The 15,749-nt window shown below is 49.6% G+C and overlaps 1 protein-coding gene across 3 annotated transcripts in view; it reads right to left on the bottom strand.

The window, feature by feature from the left end:
• CHST15 (carbohydrate sulfotransferase 15) overlaps positions 1-4,553 on the bottom strand; it is a 44,445-nt gene extending 39,892 nt beyond the window's left edge. Inside the window, exon 1 of one of the 3 annotated variants that reach the window (XM_064168228.1) lies at positions 4,442-4,553. The gene's annotated coding sequence lies outside the window, so the exon portion shown is untranslated. The other 2 variants (XM_064168204.1, XM_064168214.1) reach the window with 2 other exon arrangements.
• Between the last annotated feature and the right edge of the window lie 11,196 nt (positions 4,554-15,749).

Genomic DNA, 15,749 nt, shown 5'->3' with positions numbered 1-15,749 from the left:
AGGTCCCTTCCAAACTGTTCCATGATTCTACGATGCTTTAAGCTCCAGAACAGGAAGTGTGCATTTAGTAGTACAGAGTGTATAGAAGATTAAGAGCCTGAGTCACTCCCTAGCTCTCCACCGCTCCATTTGCTTATAGAACTGAGTCTATTTCAAGGGCACACCAGTATACAGAGGGCAGGAGCTTGGCACCCAAGTGCCTTCCACCCTCCCTGATGCTGCAGGGGCTTTAACTCCTTTCTACAGACCCAGAGAGGAAGGCTTGCTGCACCAGGAGCTCCACGAACGGTTCTGGAGCTGGGCTCATGTCACAGAATCCCAGCACGATGGGGGTTGGATGGGACCTTTAGAGAACACCTAGTCCAACCCCCCTGCTAAAGCAGATTCAACCAGAGCAGGCTGCACAGGATCCTGTCCAGGCTTGTTTTGGCTACCTCCAGAGCAGGAGAAAACTCTGGCACGTGCATAAGGAATCTGCAGGCTTGCTGCTTGAGCATTTGCAAGGCACATAAAGCATAACTTTTCAGCCAGTTCAGGCTGTTGTGGGAGTTTTAAGAAGCTGGAGCTGGCAATGGGAAGAGACAGGGCAATGGGCTGGGGCTGGCATACCGGCATAGGAGGACAGAGGGAGGGCCCTGGGACAGAGCCTGCCACAGACCTCTCACTCCGACTCCCACTCATCATCACATCTGGTCTCTTACCACCACCACAGCTGCCCTCTTGCCATCAGCCAGCAGTACCTGCCTGGACATCACTTTTCTTTCTGTTTTTTCTTGCAAGGTGTCAGCCACATCAGCTGATCAGCTCCTGCAGAGGATACCACACTCCTTAAAGCAAGTGCTCACAAGCCACGTCCAACAGCTGCTGCCAGCCAGGTGTAACATAAATTAATAACTATTCCACAGCAAAGCTCCATTAACTGCTTGGCCCTGAAGTGCTGTTCAGTGGCTTGTCAGGCACAGCTGTGTGATGAAAGGACTACAGAGCTCCCATTGCAGCCTGCCTGCCGCACACCAGCTCCTCTGGAGCTTTCCTGTCTCCCTTGCGTGGAATACCCAAGCCCAGCCACCAGGACAGAACTGTAACCATGCCTTCAGCCCGGGGAACAAACCCAGAGGTGGCAGGCACAGATGAGCAGCATGGCTGGGCAGCACACTCGCTGCCAGATACAAGCACAGCCTTACCTTTCAGGCAACAGCTCAGCAGTGCCATAGGTACTGAGCTCATTTGGGTGAAGCTGTGGCAGAAGTGGGGAGACAGAAGGGTGCAGTTCAGGCTGCTGGGAGATAAGGGCTTGTAGAAGCTTACAGATCCCTTCCCTGTTGTGAATAGCTGCATTTAGACCAAATCTGGCAGCAGGCTTTGGCAGTAAGAAAAACAGTGCACTTCACTAAAAAGCACAAATAAATAAGAAATACCAACGTGTAGGTAGGGGAAAGCTGTAAAAAAACATCATTATGGGAGATCTGCCCTGATTTTCCACAGCACTTTGGATTCTTCCAGCTGAGCAACGCAATTCCAGCCAAGGACACGGTGGGAATTCAGAGGTGTCCCCTCAGTGTGCAAGCTACAGAGGAAAATAGATGGGTTAAGGGAGGAATTGAAGCCTAAGGAGAACAGCTAAGGAGTCTCGATCAAATCAGGCTGCAGCTGCTGCTAACTCTGTATGACACTGGAAACAAGTGCCCAGGGTGGCACTGAGTGATTTAACAGCACATGTCCTTGGAGTGGCTGATTCCAGGATCCATAACCTCTGAGGATACAGGAAGAGTAATGAAGAGTTAGAAGGGTGAGAGAGCATACTGGGCCCTGCCTAAGGCACGGCTTTCTTCACCTGAGCAGCGATGTGTCCACTGAAGCACAAACACAGCTCCGTGTTCTGGCTTCCCAAATCAATATGCCTTTCCTACAAGACTTAGCCCCCTGCTGCTGGCTTATCTTTGGAGTGCCCCGGAAGACAGTGGTAACACAGCTGAGCTACAGCTTCTTGAACACGGGAGGAAGCACTCACAACAGGCAGGACAGCCAACAAGAAAGATTCCCTTCCCAGGAAGGAGTGGGGGGTGGAGGAACTGTAGTACCAAGTTAGCAATACCTTGTGAACTTAGATGATCTTCAAGGTCCCTTGAACCCAAACCACTCTATGATGAACTCAGAAAGAGTTTGCTGTCTTCCATCTGAGAACTTGATCTAAAATATAAGCCAGTATTCAGAGAGACACTTCAGTCCTGGGACACAGCCCATCTTTAAACCTGCAATCACCTAGGCTGCCAGTGGAACCTCTGACCGGACGCCTGATGCTCAGTGCTCCTGCTGCAGGTTGCTTAAAGCAGTGTTAAAATAGAAGCAGTAACTTACTTGCAGCCTTGCGGTGATGCCTACACAATCCCAGCCTTGCTTGCCATCTCGCTAGTGCGTGAGGTAACTCCATCCTTTCACCTGAACCACATGGAATAAACACTAGAGTTTGCCTCAGCCTTCTCATTCACACAGACACCTCCTTTTAGTTCAGCAGAGAAGATAAAATCCATTGCTGGCTTCAGTCGCACCAGTGGAATTGAGTGTTTTGTTATGCAAATCTCCACTGCTTTATCATGCTCCTGGATGTGAGATTAGTTCTCCTGTTACAAAATCTGAACTACAAAACTACCTTCTTACTGATTTCAGGAAAAGAAGAAGAAGAAAGGTAGTGTCACTACGAACCCTTCACACAAGTAGTTTTCCCTTTTCTGCATTCAAATTGATTTTCTTTCTTTTGGCTTGTAAAGAGCCAGATGAAGCCTTTGACTCAATGCCCAAGAGTGAAATGGCACCAGCAGCAGCAGCAGAGCTCCCAGGGCAAGAGACATGCGACAACATTTTAAGCACTGGCACAAAAAGGCTCCAAGACAGCTACTCCGCCAGCGTTTGCCGTTCAGAGCTGCGTGCGTGCAGCACGAGTGGGTGTGCCTGTCTCAGACAGACATAAATCAGCGAGCACAAACGGCACAGAAGCGCAAACGTTTCTGAGGCTCCCGCCTCTGTGCTGACCTGCTCTCGACGGAAATGCCCCTTTTTGCCCAGATCAAGCAGTCTCCCATCAGAACCAAGTGCAGTGCTGCTCAATCGGGCTTTTGTTTACACAAACCAGCACAGAGGATTTTCGGCCAAACCTGGAGTATTGACTCTTCCTGAGCAGTGCCAGCAAGCTGCGAGTTTTAATCTGCAGATCTGCTCGGCTGACCGCACTGCTGCTTTGGTTTAGCCACGTTTAGCCACAGAACACAAAAGGCACCTGTTTGTTCTGCAGGATGTGATACTGATTTTTGCTCTGGCCCACAGTTCAAGAGGTGACACCAGTCTGATGTCTGTGCAAGCAGAGCAGCACGAAGAAAACTTTGGGCCATAGAACCATACAACAAAAAACCTCAACTGAGCAACATTTCCACACCTGAGAGTTTTGGAAGGTGTTTAGATGCACCATCCTCTATTCCATCAGCCTACAAACCAAGCTGCCTCCAAGTCAAGCCACTGCAGAGTAGGGCTGGAGTACTACAATGAAGCAGCAGAGAAACAAACCACACACACACGAGCCCATATGTGACACCACCAAGGTTCAGCTGTGAACTGTTGCTTAACAGCCTCTAACCATAATAACCCCTCACTGAACCTTGCCTGCATTCCCAGCAAAAGCCTGCTCTGAAGCTATTTTTAACAGCCAACAGCTTGCATTTAAGAAATATCCCTCTTCATCTAAAAATATGCACCAGTGAATGGCAGCATCCATCCACGGCTTCATCCTAGGTAGGATGCGCTGCAAAAATGAAATGAATCTTTCAGAGAAAGCCACTTTCCAGGTGTCTCCTCTGCCAAACCCCGGTGGCAGCAGCACAATTAGCCAATGAGCAGGTCTCCAGGCAGGCGGCAGGATCAGCCCAACATAGGCAGCTCGGCGAGGTGACAGCAAACTGCATTATCTTTTGTCGTCATTCCCGTCCTCTCCGCAGCACTAACCCGCTCGGGGGGCACGGTTTACAAGAAGTGTCACCCACCACCACCTCCCCCCTCACCCTGCTGCTAGGCGCGAGGGGATGCTCCACCCGGGAGATGCTGCATCCCGGGAGATGCTGTTCCCGGGGGATGCTGCTCCTGTGGAATGCCACACACCAGCAGGGGAAAAAGGATGAAGGGGATACTCACAACTCCCTTGTTTGCTGGGGAGGCACCTTCAGCCTTCACCGTGGAGTAGGGGAGGGACAGCCGGAGATGCTCCCGACTTCCAGAGAAGGCCACCCCTCAGTATCCGTTGCTCCGTGCCCAGCCGCACTAAGCGCACCGAGCCGTGCCGAACCGCACTCCCCGGCAGCGCGGACTCGGCCGCCCAAGTTCCCGCAAAGTCCCGCCGCCTCCGAACTCGGGGAGCCACCGCCCGCGGGGAGCCTTCCCCACCCCGAGCACTGACCTCCAGCCGGCTCTGCCCCGCTCCGCGCTGCTGCGTCCTCCCATCCGCGCCCGCCGCCTCCGCCGGCTCTGCCCTGCGGGGGGGCGGAGGAGGAGGAAGGAGGAGGGAGAGAAGGAGGGAGGGAGCAGCCCCGCGCTGCGCAGCCCAGGAGGCGGCGGATGCCGCTCGGCTCGGCCTCTCCGGCTCCGCAAGGCGGGGGGTCCCCAGCAGCAGCCCCTGGCGGGGACGAAGGTGGGGGGGAGGGCGCGGCAGAGCTGCCGGTGGCTCCACAGGCGAAAGGACGCGGAGCGCCCGCGGGCTGTGCGGTCCCCGCCGGGCATCAGCTGCCAGCTGGGATTGCTTAGGCGGTTTCGGAAGGACGATGGGGCTCTCCCGAGCCGCCTTACACACAAATCCGAGGTGTCCCAGGAGAACAGTGTGGCCAGCAGGACCAGGGACATCATTGTCCCCCTGCACTGGGCACTGGTGAGACTACACCTCGAGTACTGGCGTCAGCTTTGGGCCCCTCACTCCAAGAAAGACACTGAGGGGCTGGAGGAGGTCCAGAGAAGGGCAACGAAACTGGTAAAGCCTCTGGAGAACAGGGCTGGGGAGGAGCAGTTGAGGGAGCTGAGGATGTTTAGTCTGGAGAAGAGGAGGCTGAGAGGAGACCTCGTTGCTCTCTGCAGCTCCCTGAGAGGAGATTGGTTGAATCCCCATCTCCAGAGATGTGTTAAAGATGCAGAGATGTGGTGCTGAGTGACAAGGTTTAGCAGCAGCCTTGGTAGAGTTAGAGAATGGTTGGACCTGATGATCTTAAAGCTCTTTTCCAACCAAAATGATTCTATGAAATGGTGTTTGGGTGGATCCAACATCCCAAATAGTGGTGGGGATAGTCGGGGTCAACCCAAGGAGACACATTGCTTATACACCTCCCCGTCTCCATTGCTGGAGCAAGGCAGGCTCCTAGCAGCATGTGCTGGGCTGGTCCACTTCTGAAATGCCAACAGCACAAACAGTGGCTAAGAAGCCAGTGCCTTTGTAGCCAAGGTCAGTGCAAGTTCCACTCTCAGCTGCACACCCACTTGTGTAGATGTGCACCTGCAAATGCACACTCTGCTTAGTTACCCAGGCGAGAGATGCACCGCTCCTGTCATGCGTGTGATGTCTGACAGGGTCACAGAAGGGACTGAAGGGACAGCTGAAGACCACCCAGCCCAACTGCCATTTTACAGCAGGCTCACACAGTATACATCACGCAGCAACATGGACAGGGGCTGAATGCCTCCAGCAACAGAGACCCCACCACCTGCTCCAGTGCTCTGCCAGCCTCCAAGTGAAGAACTTCTTCCTAATGCTTACATGGAAACTTCTGTGTTGCAGCTTTTGTCCATTCCTTGCTCTGTCACTGGGCACCACTGAAAAGAGTCTGGCTCCATTCTCCTGATGCTTTAGACATCAATGTGAAGGTTTAATGCAATGTTTGCAAGCATTGTTTTGTGGCTGAGGCTGTCCATGGCTGGCCAAGGTTTGAGAGCACAAACTTGCTCTTTTCCTCATAACACTTAAATGAACCCACATTTGGGCTTAAATCCTCATGTTTAACATCCAGCAAATAATTTCTAAGAAGTGGAGGTGATGAAGCAAGAGTTAAGTGGGAAGGAGCAACGAACACTGAGGTTTAGCATTTCCTTTCATGATCAAGACCATCTTGGGTTAGAATGTTCAGAAGCACCTAAAACTCAGACAAATCTGTGGGAATCTGTTTGGAAGTGGAGCCACATGTAACATAGCAGCAAAATGCAAACCAGAAGCTTCCCAGTGGCGCAGCTGGGATTGGGAGCCAAACGGTTTAAGGCTTTCAAATGGCCAATTGTGCACCTGGAGGACAATGTTTGAATAGCTGAGAGACTGACTTTAGAAACCACCCATGCTTGAATTTCCTGCAGCACAATGCATCTATCTCTGCTCAGAGCACATCTGAATCTCACCTAGTTTTTACCTAAAAGATCCCACAGAACAACACCCCCAACTAGGTGAAAGCTGCAGCGTGAAGCGTCCCGACATACTCAGTGTTCCTGCTCTGGGTTAAATGTGCTGCCCTCCAAGACCTCTCCAGGCCTCCTGGGATGCTCTGAACAGCAATTATGCTTAGCCAGATTTCTGCATAATTATATGCTCTTCCTTTTTTAATTTGAAGAAGCTGTCACAAAAGGCAAGATCTTTATTTCCTGGGAAAGTCTGTGTTCACATTGCTCCTCACCAGCTGTCAGCAGCAGGAAATGCCTCAGTGGCTCTATCTAAACAGAGTAGCCCGGGCACCCCGTAGAGATTGTGCCTGCCCCTCTCATGGACAACTAACAAGCTATCTCCGACATTACCTGGGGAGGTGGGGAGGAAAAGACAACATTTTGTGGCATAATCAATCACTGTCAGGGAACTAATTGTAGTACCATGACCAATGATAGTCAGAGAAACAGAATGAATAGTTTCAAAACATCTAAAAACTAAGACTGGTCTTTTTATGGTTCCAGATGCTCAAGGAGGGAATGAGCAGGAAATGCTCTTCATCCAGGAAGATGTTAGTCTACTTATGATAGCAAAACTTCCTCTGACAGGTTGGTTTTCATCGTGTGAAAGCTTCTGGCTTCCACCCCTGAGATTCTGGTTTCTGCTAGTTGCTGTGGTCACTTTGCAGCTTAGGAGGGACCATGAGGCATTTAGTGCCATTGTCTGGCTGACTGGACAGGGCTGGGTGCTAGGTTGGGCTGGATGAGCTTAGAGGTCTCTTCCAACCTGCTTGATTCTATGATTCTGTGATTTCTCTGTTAAAGCAGGTTGGTGTGTATCTTAGTGGGCTCACCTGGTTAAGAAATGAGAGAGCCCTTTAGCAGTGTTGAAAAGCAGGCACACAATTAGCAGCGCAAGTGTGTGAATCAGAAGGGGGATTTCTGTGTGCAGGGCATCACTCCTTATTGCTGGTGACCAGAGTTTGGGGCAGAAATGTGTTGCAGAGATCAGATGTCTGGGTTTGACAGCAGCAGAGCTGTGCATTCACAGCCAGACTGAACTGGGATAAATCATCCTGTGTCCTCAGAGCACCGCTGCGAGGGGATGCTGACCCAGGGAGATGGGCTGCTCTTCCTCCTCCTGCCTGCTACAGCAGCAGCAGCATCATTAGGTTATTGCCACAAAGAGGGGTTGGAAATGCAGATGTTTCTGCCTTGTGCTCCCTCCCCACCAACTAAAATAGCAGAGGTAGAAGTCCGTTGCCTGCCAGCGTCCAGGAGACTCCTGCTTTCCACTCCTGCTGCTTCGGAGAAGCCCTTTTCGCACAACCTCCCAGCACCAGCCAGAGGTTTCCAAAGCATTTCTCAGGAGCTGCTGCTGCAGGGTACCAGCATGAAGAGAGACTCTTGCAATGGGTTGCAATCACAGCAGAAACAGATGTGGATCGTGACAAGAAACAACAAAAACTTCCCAAAAAAGGCCTCTGTCAAACTTTTGCCATGAGCTCCCCTGAGCGAGCAGGTTCAGGACTCCCCCTCTGCCCACAGGGGTGCCTGGAACTGGAAGCAGATGATTTACAGGATGGGTACCTATAAATTCAGCTCGGAGTTTCCGTGCAGTAAGTCTCACAAACCACAAGGTGATAGATGTGTCGTGCTCAGCAGCTCCGGGACTGCACTGCCGAGCCGCTGCTGAGGTGCCCTGCTGAGCACGGGCAGAGCAAACTCAATCTCACGCAGCCGTTGAGTCCCGCGGATGGATCCAGTTGCGTTCTATACTCAGGATGGGGTTTGCTGTGCAGCCACCCTACGCCTGTGCAGACTGTCTCGGCTCTTCCAACTCTGAGGCTGGACTCCAAGCCCGTGCTGTGAGAAGACTGCAGGAAGATTTGCTCTCCTTAGCTGTTTGTTCTTCCATCAGAATACTGGGATTAATGGAATGCTTTAAAGAAATGCATTATTACTTTTATTTTGCCCATGGTATCCTGGCAACAGGCACACTCCTGAAACACAGAGCCCTGATTTCATGCCTTATGCATCCTCTGGCTCTCAGGGAAGGGTAGATCAACCGCTAAACCTCCGCAAGGCCTTTGTGCCACCTTCTCCACCCGGGCTGGGCATTACTCTTCACAGCATGCGCATCCTTAGAGCGCGCTCGGGAGGCCTTGCTCAGGCTTTAACCAGACACCTTTCTTCCCCCTCTCCCCCCCCATAATAGGCAACAATTAATACTGAAACATGATTAGTTGCATTTGTCAGTTGGTTTCTCCTAAATGATCTGCTGGACTTTCAGGATGCATGCCAAGAGCCAGTTTCCCTTTGCCTAATGCCATCCTTTTACCCCACTTTGTATGTCCTTCAGCTCCCTAAAGAACACCTTTGAATTTGTGATACTTCTGCCCTCCAAGTGCTTGCTGGAGGGCATCGTTTCCTTAGCCATCACTTACCCAGCCAGTACATATTAAGATACTTTAATCTTCACTTTTAACTCAGTCTCTTCAGAACCTTCATCATTTTTATTGCTCTTCTATGAATTTCTCCCAGTTTGTCTGCATCTCCCTGGCAATGAGGTACCCAGAATTTAATGCCCTGCTTCAGGTGCCATCTCCCTGCAGCAGTACAAAAGATGGTATCTCCTGCTCCTTTTATCCTCCACTGGTTTAACAACATGCTGGAACCATGCAGTAGTCAGGAATCAACTAAACCATACTCTAAGTGCTTCGGCACCCAGAATTGCCATGATGCTCTCATGGCACCGCAACACAAGGCACTTGGAGCCTGCTGCTCTTGGAAATACACCTGCGTGGCTTCTGGGGCAGGCAAAGCTTTTACACCTGCTGCTCTGCCATTCTCCACAGGAACATGGGTCAGCAGCTACAGTTTAGAAGACAATGGAGATGAGTTCAAATTGGCACCAGAAACAGGTCATGCTGGTGGCCTGAGGGCTTCACACCACCTCTATAACTCTTGGCTGTGTGACATCAACCAAGGGCTCAGCAGAGCAGCAGGAACACTGGATAGAGCAGCAGCTGAGGAACCTGGCATTAGGCTGGTTCATTACTGGCTGGTTATTTAATTTTTTTGCTTTAATAAACAAACAGAAATCTAGAAATGTGTAACACATCCTGAGCTCTGGTTGAAGAAGAGCTCGAGGTAGCTAAGAAGCAGAGTAAATGGGGCGAGGTGCTCTATGACCTCTTGGATCTCTGCTGGAATGATTCGATGGTTCCTCTGCCCCCATCGTGTGTGGGTCCTGATTAAAGGCACACATCACTGCCATGGCAGCTCTGCTCTTGGATTCTTTCCTGTACGAACAACCCCCTTGTTTCCTACTGCGTTTGTGAATAAGGAGGCAAGAGTCTACTCTTGGAGGCATTAGTTCTGTTACAGAATAGTCTCTCTCCCCCTGTGCCATGTATTTCAGCCATCACTCTTCAGATCTATTATGCATGTTAGTATCTTTTGCCTCTGCACTGCTGGTAGGGGTTGCGGGTCACTGGGCTGTTTCACGTGCACACCAGTGCCCAGAGTTTTTACTTCCATGTCATTTATTACTCCTCTTCTAGTTCCAGAATTCAAAATGGAGCATTTAATGCTTGGTCAGGGCTCTGTTCTAATGAGTGATTGCACTGTATGTGTGCTTTGTTTCCCCAATTGCTGTATTTTATAAGCTCTATCTCCAATATACTCTACTCTCTCCTCTTTCCCATCTGTGCTCCACATTCATACCTAAACCTGCAGTTCTCTGAAAACCAATTCAGCAGATGCTTCAGTGTCAAAAATGCCCCAGACTGTGGCATGAAGCAAATGTCCATGCAATGCATGTGCTGAACACAGCAGTCTTCAGGGGTTCTTTCACCCCAAGGAAGCATCTCCTGCTGCCAAGCAGGAAAAGGACTGTCTCTTTCAGCCTCAGTGTATACATACCTCAAGTACCAAGGCTCATTTGTCAATGGAGAGTTTGTGGGATGAGTGCTGACCAGATGGACTCACTGCTGGGTGCAACAGAAACTCATGCATGAAGAGGAGCCCCTTTACTTGTATGAGAAGTACTCTGAGGGAGATTCTAGGTGTCCCTTACATCTGATGAGAAGTTCCTACCTGGCCAATATTAGGGCAGGGAGGGCTAAAACCTGGAGCCCAGCTATGAGGTCCCATTCTGCCATGCTTTTGCATGCTCCATTTTAGCCTAGGTGGTGCCTGGCTCAGGGAATGGCATTGTCAGTGATTGTTCCCGCAGGTAAGATGTCACTAGTGAGGTCAGCACAGAGGCCAGCCTGCTTTTAAAAGAGAGTTTATCTGTGCAGAGGTGGCCCATGATATGCTGCTTTCCGTCTGTAGCAGAGGATGGGCCCTGGCACTGGGCAGCTGCCAAGAGATGAGCTCCTGAGCATGCTTATGGTAGATTAGCTTTCATTTTAGAGACACAAATAAAGTCATTTAACTTGATGGATGTGATTTGAAAAACATCAAGATAGATCAACTGTCTTCACCTTCAAAGTTATGCAGACCTTTATTAGAAAGATAAATCACATACCTCCTCGCTGACACTGATAAATCTTTCCTCCAAGTGTTATTCTTTCTGCTAATTTCAGAAAAATTAATATTCTTCTTTTTTTTTTCTTTCCCTAACTCAGGTTTCATTACAAAGTCATTTCAATTTGCAATCACTCTTCCAGTCCACCTGCAACGACAGAACTGATAAACACTTTCTTACGTTATCATTCTTAATGACTGCCAGAGTTGCACCACAATTTTAGCTGTAGGAAGAGTATCAGGGATAGCAGCAAACAAAGAGATACAACTCATTCTCCATTCCACAGGCACGGGGAGGATGAATTTCATGCATATATTATCTGTTCTGAATGTTTGGGGAGGGGTTCTGATAGGTTTCTACTCACATAGCTAAAACACTGCCACACATGGAGCTGCCAGGAATCTCTTTGCCTCTCCTCCTGCTGGTTGTTTCCTCTCTCCCCGTGCCTAAAAACATGAAAGATAACAGCAGAGGTTCTGCATCGTGGTAGTATCTTGCTGAATCAGGCAGTTTGGTGCAAAGCCAGTTCCTGTGACTCCTGTGGTCTGGCATGAGCAATTGCTTTTGTTGAACAAGCCTTGACCATTTAATATACAGAGCTCATGACTCACCATATATTCCAGGAGCACACAGACACTGCCATACTGGCCCCTGTGTTTTTGCAACCTGAACACATCCCCCGGAGATTTATTCTGCTTTACCTCCTTTTTCTCGTACACATCTCCAAGGGCTCTATGGGAAGCAAAGAGGGAGCCTAACCAGCACAGGCAGCTCACTCAATTTAGCACAGTCCTGTCCTTTCCAGTCCAGCCACCTGCAAAATCAGAATAATAATAAGCACTTAAGGGAGACTATTCACATGTCTGGCTTGAGACCTCAAACGTTAGGCTCTCCAGAGGCTGAGCAGCAAGTACTAGCTTCTAATTCAGATGCTTTGAATGGGCTTCTAATAGACCTCACTTCTTTCTGCTGGCAGTAAAGGAGACCAAGTTCTCAGCTCCAGCACTCCTGCACCAGGCACTGCAGTGACATGCTGAAAACCAAGCACTGAGCTCCTCTGTCGTTTCTCATCCTGCAGCCCCTTCTGTGCTCAGCTTTCTTCTGCAAAGCATTATCTGATTAACTCGGTGGCTTTCAGGAATGCCAAGTGGAGGGGGTTGCAGGAAGACAATGCTGCATCTCCTCACTGATCAGCAAGGGGGAATGAATTAGCATTGCAACAATGCTTTACATGTGTTAAGCTCAGTGAAAGTGCTATTAATTATCAATATGGTCAGTCATTATTATTCATTAGTGGTAGAGCAAGCTACAGCTACTCCAGCTTTTTATGCTTCAGTTTCAGCACTGCAACTGAGTGGTACTGAGCAATTCCCTTTGCTTCTCCTATTCTCATCTTTCCTGCCATTCTTACGTGTGATGTGAACTTTAATTAGGCTTGAAAAGAGCTTTGAGGACTTCTGGTGAAAAGTGAAATTCTAATGTCAAGCCCTCCCATGCAGCAGAGGAGACAGAGCAATAGTCTCATCCCTATTCAGACAGCTCGGACTGGTGCCACAGAGCACTTCAATAGCTTCTGAGTTCTACCCAGAAATAGTGAGGACTGAGGAGCACACCGAGCCAGTTCTCCTCAGAGTGGGAGCCAAGAAGCACCACCAGGGAGTTCAGATTTAGAAAACTCATCTCTGTGCTGCTTTTACTCCAGTTGCAAAGGCAAATTGCCCATTGATACACACAAATGGTTATTTAAGCATCTAAATACCTGCTCCTGGACACAGAAATACCATTTGTGAGTGTGTTTCACACGGAAGGATTGGCAGGGAAATCAATCTTCATTTCAGAAAATCTCCTCTTTGGTGTTCAGCCTTTGTGTTGATTATATGAATTAGGGCCCTATTACGAATGAGCCTCGTGTCCCAGAAAATAATGTGCTTTGCTCAAGAAGCACGACTTGCCACATTTCATCACCACGCTCTTTGTTAGTGATCTGGCTGTCCTGGCAGTGATGAGAAATGCTCATTTCCCTGGAGTGGTTCTGGATGGCAACATCATTGTCTCAGCTGTGGGCAGCTGGTGCTGTGTTAACCCACCAAGGCTGTATTGCCACATCTAATCACACCATTTAGAAACCTGGCCACCTTCCTCCACACCTCAGAGTGCCACAAGGCCCTTTGGCTGTTATTAATTAGTCCAACTCACTTTTATGCTGGAGATAACATCTGCCAGCATCTGACTGCTTGAAATCACAACAACGAGCCCAAAGGAAAATGTGACAGCAACATAACCACTATCAAGAGGTCTTATCTGTGTTTTCAGTGAGCATTTTAAATCCAGCTGGTGGAGACAGATTAGCAGTGCCAGTGCAGAGGTGTGAATGTGCAGGCTGGCATCTGCGTCTGCCTGTGACATGCATCTGCATTCCACTTACACCCAGTTCTAGCTCCACCGTCATGATGGTACAGTTAAGCCTAGCACAATTCCTTGAGCCCTTCAGAGGTGAGTGACCAAGTCGGTACAGGTTCCCACCTGTTATTTGTATCCTCCACCCTCTTTGCATCTAGCAGCAAGGAACAGAGAAATACCTTACTAAAGGCTATCACACACCAGAAATTCTCCTTCCTTTCAAAAGCCTCACAACTTCTGTCTCCCCAGCTGCTTGCTGGTACTCTCCATCCCAGTGTAAAATCCAGCTACCTGCCCCAAACTGGAAAGGGAAACCCAAACACCTGAGATGAGAGGAGCTGCACAGCCACACAGAGTGATTCTTCTGTCCAGATGTTCTGGGTTGGGTAATGCAGCATCATCAGCTACTGCAGATGCTCTGAATTTGACCACACACTTCCTTCCACCCAGAGATTGCACTCCAGAAACGTACATTAATGCAGTATCAGGCTTGAGCTTTGCCATCTGCTCAACCAGGAAAGCTTCAAGTTAAATTGACTCTCAGAACCAATGCTTGCCTGCTGTCCGTTTGCCATCTGCAGCTTTCCACGTTGCTGTTTACTCTCTGTTACATCTCGGGGTGTAAAACTGCCCACGAACAGTAAAGGCAGATGAGCAGTGTGGCAGGGGTCAGCACGGCAAAGACAACAGCTTTAAAATTATCAGACTTTGGCAGACTTTAAAATCTCAAGCCCTAGGTTTTTAAAATGACAATCCCTGTGCTTACCATTTCAAATCTGACTGCTTCTGACTCCACTTTCAGCACCCAGCACACCTTTTGTGTGCCTAACTGGTACGGTGTGTCTGACAGCTCTGTCTCCAGAAGAGCTTCTCTCTGTTGCAGAGGCTGGGTCAGAGCCAGAGAAGGGCAACGAAGCTGCTGAAGAGTCTGCAGAACAGGGCTGGGGAGCAGCATCTGAGGGGACTGTGGTTGTTTGACCTGGAGAAGAAAAGGCTGAGGAGAGCATTCATTGCCCTCTACAGCTCCCTGAAAGGAGGTTAAGAGTGAGGTGGGGATTGGTCTCTTCCCCCAGCAAACAACAGGAGAAGACAAAACAGCCTCAAATTAGGCTGGAGGAGGTTTCATTTGGGTATTGGGGAAAAAAAAATCCTCACCAAAAGGGTTGTGAAGTCCTGGAACAGGCTGCCCAGGGAAGTGGTGAAGTCACCATCCCTGAAGGGTTTTGAGAGCCGTGTAGATGTGCTGCTGAGAGACGCGGGTTGGTGGTGGACTAGGCAGTGTTCAGTTAATGGCTGGACCCAATGATTTTAAGGATTTCTTTCCACCAAAATGACTCCTTGGTTCTAAAGGGGTTTTTAGGTCAGCACAGCTACTGCACCCTGTAGTAAAACCATGCAAAGAGCTGTGGTGCTCAGCTTTCTGTGCTCCCCACCTCAAATTCAGCCCACATGTGAAGAGAGAATACCGAGAGTCTGTTCAGGGATGCACAAATCTCCTTGTTTGATGGCTTATTTGGAGATGACTCCTGTTAAAAAAAAAAAAAAAGGCAAATATGCAAAGTGGCAAAATAGATGAGGGAGCAACCCTGAGCATGGTTGGCTCATTTGTTAAGTGACTTCTACAAGATATTTACTTCCACAATGTATTTACTTACTCAAACTTCTCTTCTGGGGTGCAGTTTCAGGATTTTGTCCACTTACGCAGGGTTTTGAGTGGTTCATTCCAGTTCATTCCTCTGGGAATGCTTAATGTGTCTTCCACAGTAATGGAGATTAAGCACAGAGAATATTCACAGCCAGTTCAGTATTCCTGGACCATGCTAGGCCAGCTGCTCATGCCCTGGAGATGTGCAGGAGCTGCATCAGATGCAGCCATGATGTGCCTTGAGCAGCCTGGGCCATCTGTGCACTTACAGATGGTCCCACAGACAGGACGCCTGCACCTCCCTGCAAGCCCTCAGCTCCCTGGTGTGGGACTGTCCTGGGAAATGACCCCTGGCTTTGCTTCGATCCACCACGCAGGAACAAAGCCACGTGCTGGCTCAGCCCTGTGAAAGCCATGGTGAAGCTAGCCTGGCTGGGCCTGGCTGTTGTGACAAGCTCAGCTGCTGTGCAAACCACAGGGAAGAATCACAGAATGACAGGCATTGGAAGGGACCTCTGGAGACCACCTAGTCCAAACCACCTGCCAGAGCAGGCTGATGGAAAAGGAAAGGTGTTGAGCTGCCTGTAAAACCACTGCATTTTCCCCTTCTGCATCAGAAAAATCAAGCTCAGCCTGCCCCATACGCTGGGATCCGTAGAGAGCCCCAGCAGACCTGACTACAGGCAGCAAGACCAGAGCCCAAATGCGGTCTTTGTTCATTCATTGCAGTGCTGGTAG

Source organism: Pogoniulus pusillus, chromosome 3 (genome assembly GCF_015220805.1).
Source record: "Pogoniulus pusillus isolate bPogPus1 chromosome 3, bPogPus1.pri, whole genome shotgun sequence".
Taxonomy (NCBI): Eukaryota; Metazoa; Chordata; class Aves; order Piciformes; family Lybiidae; genus Pogoniulus; species Pogoniulus pusillus.
This window is presented reverse-complemented; position numbering and strand designations above follow the sequence as displayed.